Source organism: Armigeres subalbatus, chromosome 1 (assembly GCF_024139115.2).
Source record: "Armigeres subalbatus isolate Guangzhou_Male chromosome 1, GZ_Asu_2, whole genome shotgun sequence".
NCBI classification, from domain to species: domain Eukaryota; kingdom Metazoa; phylum Arthropoda; class Insecta; order Diptera; family Culicidae; genus Armigeres; species Armigeres subalbatus.
Genome location: NC_085139.1, coordinates 20,867,354 through 20,880,281, shown reverse-complemented (window position 1 = coordinate 20,880,281; position 12,928 = coordinate 20,867,354).

The following is a 12,928-nucleotide window of genomic DNA, read 5'->3' as shown; positions in this document are numbered from 1 at the left end:
GAGCTGCGGCAACACACACGAGCTGGGAACAGCTTTCATAGTGATGGGCGATATGCAAAGGCGCGTGATCGGGTGGTGGCCGATCAATGAAAGAATGTGCAGGTTGAGGATCAAAGGCCGGTTCTTCAACTTCAGCATAATCAACGTCCATAGCCCACACTCCGGAAGCACTGATGATGATAAGGACGCATTCTACGCGCAGCTGGAACGTGAGTACGACAGCTGCCCAAGCCACGACGTCAAAATCATCATAGGAGATTTGAACGCTCAGGTTGGCCAAGAGGAGGAGTTTAGACCGACTATTGGAAAGTTCAGCGCTCACCGGCTGACGAACGAAAACGGCCTACGACTAATTGATTTCGCCGCCTCCAAGAATATGGCCATTCGCAGCACCTACTTCCAACACAGCCTCCCGTATCGGTACACCTGAAGATCACCACTGCAGACAGAATCACAAATCGACCACGTTCTGATTGATGGACGGCACTTCTCCGACATTATCGACGTCAGGACATATCGTGGCGCTAACATCGACTCTGAGCACTATCTGGTGATGGTTAAACTGCGCCCAAAACTATCCGTCATCAACAATGTTCGGTACCGACGACCGCCGCGGTACGACCTAGAGCGACTGAAGCAACCTGATGTCGCCACTGCATACGCGCAGCATCTCGAGGCAGCGTTGCCGGAAGAGGGTGAGCTCGATGGGGCCCCTCTTGAGGACTGCTGGAATACAGTCAAAGCAGCCATTAACGACGCAGCGGAGAACAACGTCGGGTATATGGGTCGAAGTCGACGGAACGATTGGTTCGACGAAGAGTGCAGACAGATTCTGGAGGAGAAGGACGCAGCGCGGGCGGTCGCGCTTCAGCAAGGTACCCGGCAGAACGTTATAGACGGAAGCGGAGACAGCAGACCCGCCTTTTTCAGGAGAAGAAACGCCGCCTGGAAGAAGCGGAGTGCGAGGAGATGTGCCGTTCTCAAGATACACGCAAGTTCTATCAGAAGCTCAACGCATCCCGCAAAGGCTTCGTGCCGCGAGCCGAAATGTGCCGGGATAAGGATGGGAGCATCTTGACGGACGAACGTGTGGTGATCGAAAGGTGGAAGCAGCACTACGAGGAACATCTGAATGGCGCTGAGAGTACAGGCAGTGAAAGTCAAGGCAGCGGAGGAGATTACTACGTCAGTTCAGCGGATGATGGAAGCCAACCAGCCCCCACCTTGAGGGAAGTTAAGGATGCCATTCAACAGCTAAAGACCAATAAAGCAGCTGGTAAGGATGGCATCGGAGCTGAGCTCATCAAGCTGGCCCGGAAAAGCTGGCCACTTGCCTGCACAAACTGGAGTGTCGACTATCTGGAGTGTGAGAACTTTCGAGCGATCACCATCCTTAATGCCGCCGACAAAGTAATATCCAAGATCATCTTCCGTCGTCTGTCACCATTAGTAAACGAGTTCGTGGGAAGTTATCAAGCCGGCTTCGTTGACGGCCGCTCGACAACGGACCAGATCTTTACTGTACAGCAAATCCTTCAAAAATGCCGTGAATACCAGGTCCCAACGCACCATCTATTCGTTGATTTCAAGGCGGCATACGACAGTATAGACCGCGTAGAGCTATGGAAAATTATGGACGAGAACAGCTTCCCTGGGAAGCTTACCAGACTGATCAAAGCAACGGTGGATGGTGTGCAAAACTGTGTGAAGATTTCGGGCGAACACTCCAGTTCGTTCGAATCGCACCGGGGACTAAGACAAGGTGATGGACTTTCGTGCCTGTTGTTCAACATTGCGCTAGAAGGTGTTATGCGGAGAGCCGGGTGTAACAGCCGGGGTACGATTTTCAACAGATCCAGTCAATTTATTTGCTTCGCGGATGACATGGACATTGTCGGCCGAACATTTGCAAAGGTGGCAGAACTGTACACCCGCCTGAAACGTGAAGCAACAAAAGTTGGACTGGTGGTGAATGCGTCAAAAACAAAGTACATGCTTGTGGGCGGAACCGAGCGCGACAGGGCCCGCCTGGGAAGCAGTGTTACGATAGACGGGGATACCTTCGAGGTGGTCGAGGAATTCGTCTACCTCGGATCCTTGCTAACGGCTGACAACAACGTTAGTCGTGAAATACGAAGGCGCATCATCTGTGGAAGTCGGGCCTACCACGGGCTCCAGAAGAAACTGCGGTCGAAAAAGATTCGCCACCGCACCAAATGTGTCATGTACAAGACGCTTATAAGACCGGTTGTCCTCTACGGATATGAAACATGGACAATGCTCGAGGAGGACTTGCAAGCACTCGGAGTATTCGAGAGACGGGTGCTTAGGACCATCTTTGGTGGTGTACAAGAAGACGGTGTGTGGCGGCGAAGAATGAACCATGAGCTCGCCCAATTCTACGGCGAACCCAATATCCAGAAGGAAGCTAAAGCCGGAAGGGTACGATGGGCAGGACATGTTGCAAGAATGCCGGACAGCAACCCTGCAAAGATGGTGTTCGCTTCCGATCCGGCAGGTACGAGACGGCGTGGAGCGCAGCGAGCGAGGTGGGCAGATTAGGTGCAAAACGACTTGGTGAGCGTGGGGCGTATCCGAGGATGGAGAGATGCGGCCTCGAACCGTGTATTGTGGCGTCAAATTGTTGATTCAGTGTTATCTGTTTAGATGTTAACTAAATAAATGAATGAATAGCGCCAGAGGTCCACCATACAACACATTTTGGAATGAGTTATTGGCTGAATACTAAATGATAGAAAAAAAAATTCGTCTTAGACGGTTTACTAAATGATAATTAAATGATAAGTACAATCCCTGCTCCAAAGCGAAATCAGGCACGAAAAGTAACCCTCTACGCGTTTAACAAAAACTCGAGAATGCTCCTAAAAACTCTAACTTGTTGGAATATCATGTAGTGTGTGACGCTTCGCAGTAGATCGTAGATGGGTAAGAAGCAGGCGCCGGTTAGTCGTAGTTGCTCTTTGGTATAGATTATGAATGTTGATGTGGATGATTATACATACCTGTTGTTGAAAAAAGAGAGCTGCAGCTGCTGGCAGAGCCAATAGCCTGCCGTGGAGTGAGAGGGAACTCTAGTATTGTTATACTTTTTTGAGGGGGTTCCTTTGTTTCGCCCAACAGGTTATGGGCACAGCACAGTTCTGGATCTACATTGTATTGACCGTCGACGTTACAGCTGTGGGATCGTGGATCGGCCGCATAAGTCGCGTGGTGCAGTGGGATCATGATCACGTAAGTCGTGGATAGCGTCGGACGGACTTCATAAGTAGATCGGTAGGATGCTGGCTGGTCAGCAGGAGTTCGAGAGGAGCAACGGGTCGAAACAGAAGTTGGTTGGTAGAACATCAAGAGGCGTCGTACAAGCATCGGTGTCGGGCCACTTGTATGGGCGCATGTGCTAGAGAGCTTGGCGTACAAACAAACTTCGGCGAGAAAGAGCACAGTGTTAGGAGGAGCCAAGATAGTTGCGAGGCGTGCATACTAAGTGTTGGAAAATCAGCTAGTGTGCGATTAGGGTGGTCTAACCGGTAGTACCGAAACCGGTAATACCGGTATTACCGGCCAATTTTGGGTACCGAAAATACCGGTATTAGAAACGGAAAATACCGGTATTTTCGGTATTTCAAATTTTGCTGTCAGTATAAAAAAATCTCGAATAATTTTCACCTACTTTTATCAACTCAACTGCCTGTAAGGGCTCGTGGGACAAATATTCGGTAACAAGCAGTAAAGACTCATCGAGCATAAAATACATCAATTAAATGCGCGCATGAGTAACTTTGCCCAAGTAAGCATCATTGACGAAGTTTACGTTACAACAAAAATCGACCAGCATCGTCATTTATCATACCTGTTGTTTTATTATCTTAGCCATCTGTCAACCTCATGTGACCAGACGTTCCGCGTTTCGCAAGACGCTGCATTTTTCAACCTAGTTTTACAAATTTATTACAATTCATACAACCTTACAAATGTTTTTCCAATTTTTTTGTGCTAAAATCTATGCGAAATGCACTTTTGGAGAATCCATTTTCAAGCCAGTGACGTAATCCAGATAGGCGTCCCGCGTTTCGCAGGACGCTTGCTGGTCACATTAGTCAAACTGCGAATGACTTTTTCGGACGTGGCGTTCCAATTTACGTAGAAAAAAATATTAAATCAAGCCACTATTTCGATGCTTTTAACTTCTAAGGAGTAAATCCAAGAGAGACGGTTCAAATACGCCGATCTTTTTCTTTTTGTATAATTATGCCGTGAAGCAATTAATCAGAAACGATTTTGGCATTTTCTTCGAGGCATCCAAAGCTACTTTGATTAAGCAAGCGTATGGGATCTTGAAGCGTCTTATGATGCGATCGTTGAAACAGAGACAACGATCATACCTGACGATTGGTACGAAGAAGATGCCTCTATGGATTTTTTTTGGTTTATCGGTTAAAGAACAAGTAGTGAAGAGACTGTAGCAGAGCAAAACACTTACGTTGCTGGTGGCAAATACGTTAACGCCAGGATCCTTGCATACAATCCGTAAGGAATTCTTCTACTATGAATCGGAAGGGATTAAGCACAAGTATTTGACACTGATTTTCGATAGTCTTGGAACCATCCGTCCTACTTCGGTTGGACCAGAGAGGGCATTCTCAGTAGTTGCAAACATTGCTAACAAAATCCAATGCGGATTGGAAGATGAGTCGCTCAGTATGTAATGTTTACTTAAGTTTCGCTTTGCCCAGCTCAACAAGCAATGATTTTAACATTTGAAATTTGTCAAATGTTAACATTTGAATGTTGTCATCCAAAAGTCCAAATCGAAAGTTTTTCTTTTACCACCTGAAATTTTCACAAAAACCGGTATTCTACCGGTATTACCGGTATTGACTCCATCAAATACCGAATACCGGTATTTGACAAAAATGGCCAATACCGACCACCCTATGTGCGATGCTTCGCAGAAGATCGCAGAGATGAGTAGGAATCATACGCCGGTCAGTTGTAGTTGGCTCTTTGGTATAGATTAAGGATGATTGTACATACCTGTTATTTAAATAAAGAGAGCTCCAGCTGCTGGCAGAATTTGTCAGTCGCCTGCCGTGGAGTAAAGGAAACTTCAGTACACCCGATTCTTTTTTTACACGGGGGATGCGTTCCGTGTAAAAAAAAGTTTTAATTTCAAAATTTGAAAATCCGTGTAAAAAAAGTTTTATGATTTCTTGACGAATCATGCAAAATGGAGCAACTTTGCAAAAATTTTGTATGGGATTTTTTTTACACGGCCGTGTAAAAACAGAATCGGGCGCATTGTATTGCTCCTTGCTCTGCCCAACAGAACTAGGCAAAAGTGGGTAGGGCAAGACAGCCAACGTTATTTATGCCTTAAATGAGCATTATATTCACACTATTATTACAAGGGATGGTTCACAATAATGTAAAAGGGCTATACAATTGAAAAACGCACTTTGACAACCTCACTTGTTCTTGTAATATTGATTTGAAGATGGTTTAGTTGAAATTTGATTTTTCTTATAATTTTCTAGTTACATAATTTAACAATTGAAGCCTAAATTACTCATTTTTCAGGACAAATTGATATTTACCGAAGCTTTTATATAACTATAGCCTATATACAATAATAATTTGAGGAGATTCACAGTAATTAGGTTCTATAGGATATAAATCTTTGGATATACGTCGGCCTGGGGCGGTATTGTCAACTGTATAGCAGGGCTGGTAGCGATGAATGTTGTTCAAAATAGTGACTTTAGTGACCAATGATGACGAAAAAGTGACCAAATAGTGACCATACTCCATTGCACGGTGACGTCATCACATCGTCTATCTCTTTTCCACTTGTTGAAAATTAGTAAAACAACAGAAGCAGTACTTGTCAAATTTGAAAGGTAGTGGTCCTGTTGTTTTCTAATTTTTATCAAGTGGGAAAGAGATAGCAGAGATTCGTGCAATGATCTATTGCAGAAATAGTGACTTTTGTATGAAGTTTTGAACCGGATATAGAGCTACAAGTTGCATTAGGATTGTTTCGGTATTATTCGTAGATTGCAAACTAGTGTTTTATTTTTGAAATCCTTATCTAGAATGCTATCAGAAATCAAGAAAAGGCAAAAACAACAAAAGCATGAAGATTACTGCTACTGGTCACGCCCATTTTCATCGTAAGGAGGGAGAGGATAGAAGCATGAGGCCAGTGACTGCGACACTCTCATAAGTACACCGGAGTTGGATATTAAGGATGGTATTTGTTGGATCAGCCAGAAGCTAGTGACCATGGACCTCATATTAAGTAACACACCACGAGAAGGGATCTACCCGTCGTCACGACAACGGGTAGTGAGTAACAAGTTGTTTCACAAAATTATGTTTATAATTACAACATTTTTTGTTTAATATGAACTCAAAGTTTTCTGTATAACAGCCAAAGAATGATATACAATTATCTAATTAATTCCTATATACGGTGAACTATTTGGACTCACAAAACTTATAAATCTTTGGTAGGACCATTTCTTTGAAAAATATAAAGTAACTAAAATAATGAAGAAATTTTAAAAATCCGATTTGACCCGTTATTAAAGTATGGTTTATGAAGTTTTTGAGATTTTGAACTTGACGCGGCATTCTAAGAAAAATTTTAAAGTGGCCAAATAAGCTTTCAATCTAATTATTTTTGCCTTTCTCGTATACTAAGTATACGTAAAGGCTATATTTTCGCTCCAAAAATGAACTTTTTATAGAAGGTCCGGAGACCCATAGTGTTATATACCGATCGACTCAGCTCGACGAATTGAGGTGATGTCTGTGTGTGTATGTGTGTGTGTTTGTGCGCAACCACCCAAAAAAAATGTCACTCATTTTTCAGGTACTTATCCTTAACCGATTTACTCGCAACAAGTTGCAACAAGTTGCAACAAGTTGCAGTCGACGCAGGATACTCTACAATTGTTTCCTATTGAAAATTGGTCAGATCGGACTATGGGCTCGGAAGTTATGACCAAAATACTATTTTTTTAATGCACGAAAAAGGCACCATCACCGCTAGGTGGATTAATCAGGGTTTTTTTTATTTTTTTTTTAGATTTTGAAAATCCAACCAATTTTTCACTTCCACACTAGATTTTTGAGTATCTATTCTTAATTGTTAATAAACAGATTTTTTATAGTATATAATACTTATAGTATCATAATACTTATTCAGAAATGATTTCAATCAAAAAGTTTTGAGTTTAGTGGCTTGTGTCAGAGTTATTTCTGGCATAACTTGCTCCACAATTTTTTTCGAGACTTTTCTCGAGGGGTCGCAAGACGGATTTTACAATCATAAACGGATTCTGTCTGCCATCAGCACCTGGAGGGTATTAACGCTCACCAACAGACGTGGTTTTGATTCCCATACCAGACAATTCTGGACTCTTTACTTGAGGTTAGCCCTTCGCATTTTATCAAATTCCATTTGTGAAGGAAAATATTATAGTAGACATGAATAGGAAAAAATAAGATTTTCATATTGCTCACATTTGATTTGGTTGATAATAAGGTACAAATGATTTTTATTTTGAACTTTTTTACAACAGGTAATGCAAAAATAGTGACTTGAGTGACCATTTTTCGAAAAATAGTGACTTTAGTGACTTTTGAATGCAAATAGTGACTTTTTAGTGACTAGACTCAAAATAGTGTTACTATGTCTGAAACTTGATTATGCATATGTACAACATGTGATAGATTTAGTTCGGAAAAGGTATTGGAGGGTAACCGCCCCTTCGGTGGGGTTTGATCCCACGACCCCAGTTCGCATGACAGGTGCTTTCCCTACTAAGCTACGAAGGACCTCCGTCGTCCACCGCAGCTTAGCGGGTACTGATGAAACCAAATTCCCAGCACCAGGTACCAGCCGATCTCCCGCAATACATTTTCAGAACTAACTCTCTCAAATGTATTTTTGTACACATCATGTCAACCAAGTAGGATGAGTATTTAGTATTGTCCGGCTCCTACACACTTGCTTCATCAGCAACGGCGCTCAATGAAGTAGGGTTGTGTGAGGTTGTGCCAGTTTGGTCGTCAGATCCCAACACGACCACACAAGCGAAGAGAGATCGCCACTCGAGATCAGTACATTTCAAAGTTAATTGCCTATATGCCGGGTATTAAGCCACCCGGAGTGGAAATTAATTACTATGTCTGAAACTTGATTATGCATATGTACAACATGTGATAGATTTAGTTCGGAAAAGGTATTGGAGGGTAACCGCCCCTTCGGTGGGGTTTGATCCCCCGACCCCAGTTCGCATGACAGGTGCTTTCCCTACTAAGCTACGAAGGACCTCCGTCGTCCACCGCAGCTTAGCGGGTACTGATGAAACCAAATTCCCAGCACCAGGTACCAGCCGATCTCTCGCAATACATTTTCAGAACTAACTCTCTCAAATGTATTTTTGTACACATCATGTCAACCAAGTAGGATGAGTATTTAGTATTGTCCGGCTCCTACACACTTGCTTCATCAGCAACGGCGCTCAATGAAGTAGGGTTGTGTGAGGTTGTGCCAGTTTGGTCGTCAGATCCCAACACGACCACACAAGCGACATGATGTGTACAAAAATACATTTGAGAGAGTTAGTTCTGAAAATGTATTGCGAGAGATCGGCTGGTACCTGGTGCTGGGAATTTGGTTTCATCAGTACCCGCTAAGCTGCGGTGGACGACGGAGGTCCTTCGTAGCTTAGTAGGGAAAGCACCTGTCATGCGAACTGGGGTCGTGGGATCAAACCCCACCGAAGGGGCGGTTACCCTCCAATACCTTTTCCGAACTAAATCTATCACATGTTGTACATATGCATAATCAAGTTTCAGACATAGTAATTAATTTCCACTCCGGGTGGCTTAATACCCGGCATATAGGCAATTAACTTTGAATGTACTCAAAATAGTGACCAAGTCACTAAAAAGTGACTCGCTACCAGGCCTGGTATAGGAGCAAGGTCATCTCCAGGATGAGGAGTCGCTTATCGCTTAAATGCATTTTAAAAATGGTTAAAAGAATCTCTGCGTGAATCAAAGATGATTTAAAACAAACAGTAAAAATTAGTTTTAGGCAAATTCTGATATTGTCGTAATTTACAATGTTATGGAAACTCATATGTGAATATGTACGTTATGTGGAAGATATTGATTTGAAAAATGTATTGGAGGTAACCACTTTCCCTTCGATGGGACTCGAACCCATGACCCTACTGTAGGGTCATGGGTTCGAGTCCCATCGAAGGGAAAGTGGTTACCTCCAATACATTTTTCAAATCAATATCTTCCACATAACGTACATATTCACATATGAGTTTCCATAACATTGTAAATTAACGTCCAAGTCGGGTGGTTTAATCCCCGGAAATAGGCAATTAACTTTGATTGAACTGATTGTCGTAATGCCAGTTGTCAAGAAATCAACATAAAATACGACATTTTTAAGGATCATTTGAACATTATCCACAGAGGTGCAAGTAAAGTGTCCCCTATTCTAAATAAATTTAGCACACTTTTGATATAGTTTTTGGTCCATGCTCGTCTTGCCACGAGGGGGTGGTCATATTGCCCCATATGGTAAATATAGGCATTAGACTGGCCCAGGAAACAAAAAGTTGTCTAATTCCACGGTGCACCCCCCAGGATTGTGTCTTTTGGTGAGAAAATCAGTCTTTGAAAATTTCAGCTCAATCGCTTGTTGCATAAGCTGGCGCATTTGATTTGAAGTTTGTATGGGGATTTCTGCCAAAATGTATAGGAAAATACACCTCCGTCACTCATTCGATCTGGAAATTGGTTCTGATTGCTCGATTGACCTCAGAATTGCAAAAACGGCAGTTGGTATGCTACAGAACAATTTCACAGAACATTGTATGATGATTAAATGAACTGTAAAATGTATCTTGTATGGCAAAGTACAATGGATACACTATGCCCAGAGTTGTCGAGAAACCCGAAAACATATACTAGACCGGACCGAGAATCGAACTCGCCATCTCCGGATTGGAAATCCTACGCCTTTGCCCGCAAGGCTATTGAAGACCCGGAATCCTGGCTGATACTGCCGCTTAAACTCTCTTGCAATTAATCCTGCTGCTTTCAGCAATGTAATCGCGTAATATTTGCACCAATTCAGCTTGTGGTCTTTGGTAGGTAGGTGGTTGTTGAGTGAGACACACGACACTTTTCATAGCATGTAGCAAATACAGTGGGTCCAAAAAGTATTCGTCTAGCTGCATATTTTTTAGTAAAATGTAAAACTTAGGCGTGATAGAAGTGAAATCAAAAAACTTTCTTCTAAATTTGGTAGAAAACTTATTATCGCATGATTATTATTCAAAAACAAATAGAAATTTCAATTACTTTTTCTGGTATGTAGAGAATATCTAAATTTCGTCAATTTCGCTCGCTCAAAAAGTATTCGTCTAGTCAGAAAATAATCGAATGAAACACGAATATAATAGTTTTATTCGCATGTAGTTACACTAGCACACTCTAGTGATGTCTAGCAACATTTTTGTCAATACTCAATGACAGATCAAATAATGTTTTTGTTTTGTTTGAATTTGGGGCGGAAAATAAAAGCACCATGGGTGGGAAAAGCAAAAAGATGAGTCCCATTGAAAAAAAACTTATTCTACGCCTGCATAATTAGTGCAAGTTGATTCATGACTTTGCAAAAAATGTGGGTAGACCAAGGGTAGCAAGAATTCAACAATTTAATTGATGATTGATCGCATCAGCGCCACAAAAATCTAATAAAACAAATAACAAAGTGGTCGTCAGCGATGGTTTACTGATAACGATGAGCGATTTATTGCGCGGAAAATAAAAAAAAATCCTTGAAAACGAGTTCACAAATATAGGCAAGTGAGCTGGAGGGAAGAAGTGCTCAGATACGAACCAATACGGCGAGTAACACAGAAGAAAATTCAAGTGAGCCATCAAATTATCAAAAACAGCTCGATTTCAGCTAAAAATATCGCTGGAAGAAGGATGACTATCGGAATCAAGTCATGTTATTTGACGAAAGCAAGTACAGTAGACGTTCGATAACTGCAAGTCATTTAATTGCAATGCTTTTTAACTGCAATTCGATAGTTGCAACAGTTTTGCAGTTATCGGACCGCTAAACTTCAAACTGATGTCAAACTCAATGACAGCTGCATTGCGCTGCACATTTAGATGCACTTTTATTGCATCTGACGTCTATTGACAACCGTTTGACGTCTAGAATGCGTTGCAGTTATCGAACGGCATTCGTTAACTGAAAAGTAAACATTTTGCAGTTATCGAACGGCTACTGTACAGCATATTTGGATCAAATGACCGATGTATGGTATGGCGGAAAAGGAATATTGAGATACAGCCGCAGAATCTATTTTGAACAGTAAAGCATGGTTTGGGCTCCGTCATGGGCTCTGAGGTGCTTGAGCGCAACCGGTTTGGGAAAATTTCACATTATTGAAGGAATTATGTATCACAAAAATGTTCATCCGCATTTTGAAAGAAAATTTGAACGCCAGTGCTGAGAAATTAGGCTTACAGGGAACATACATCTTGCGGGGTGATAATTACCTCTAGCACACAGCCCAAAGTACTAAGCTGTAGCTACTCTATAATACCCGAATCAACTCAAAAAGCCTCCTCAGAGCCCAGATATGAATCCAATTTAACTCCATTGGAAGGTTCTGGACGACAAACTTTTCGTGAAATTCGTGAAAGTCATATTTCCAACAACAACGAATTGAAATTAGTGTTGAAAGAATAATAGAAGAATATTCCGTCCCCCGTTACGGCTAATTTGATCAGTTCCATGCCACAAGAACTACAGCCCATCATAGATACACAGGGGAATCCAACAAAATATTGAATTCCATTCTACAACTCCTGTTTTCGTTTGAAAAGCGCGCTAAACCTGAATAGACGAATACTTTTTGAGCCCGTATTTAATGAATTGTTATTTTTTGTTACCTTTGTTTTTGTTATTGTTTTATTTTTCTGTTTGATTTTTAACAATAAAGATGAATTGATTAATTTGCTACAAAATGTAATCGATAGTTTTATTTTGTTGAGCTTACTAGATTCTATCTTTGACATTTTCTAGAAAACACAGAGCTAGACGAATACTTTTTGGACTCACTGTATGTTCAATAAATAGTAAACTTCGACGATATGGTTTCAATGTTCTTTCATTTCTACAATACTAACAAAACACAACAGTTGTACATTTATTAGTCAATTATAAATATCATTTTATTTACTTTATTATTTGCTCGCTTCTCACATTGTGGTTGTTGTGGTGATCTTAAGGTTTTAAGTACTCTTTTTTATGTTGCAAATTTTCAATTTTTCTCTCCCGGAACCACCACTCTACCAATTGCAACTGTTTTGTCTTTCTCCAATGCCACATTGTTTGTTCTCCACTCAAGATTGATTATTTTCCCCTCGGTTGCTGGGTCTCAGTAGGTATGTGCCGTTTTCAAATTCTTGTCATTCGTGTGTTATTCACCGGAGAATAATTTGTTTTTATCAATTATCAGTGTAATACCCTTAAAAGTAGCGATTAGGTATCTGCAATGGCGCCATATAATGTCCCATTCACGCGCATGTCGATTTAAATGCATTCGTAAAACTTTTCTTCAACTACATCAGTGCCGGTATGTATGAGTGCTTTCTTTCTTTTACTGGAAGGTCTTTTTTGGGGGCGTGGATGTTTGATTTATTATGTTTAAAGATAGTTATTTTTTATCAATTTGAATAGAATCGTGGTAATTCGCACTCTTTCAAAAATTATCAAATCAAGCTAAATTTTGTTTTTTTAGATATTTTCTTTTTTAAAGAATTGTTTTTTTTTTGTTAATCTGTATGA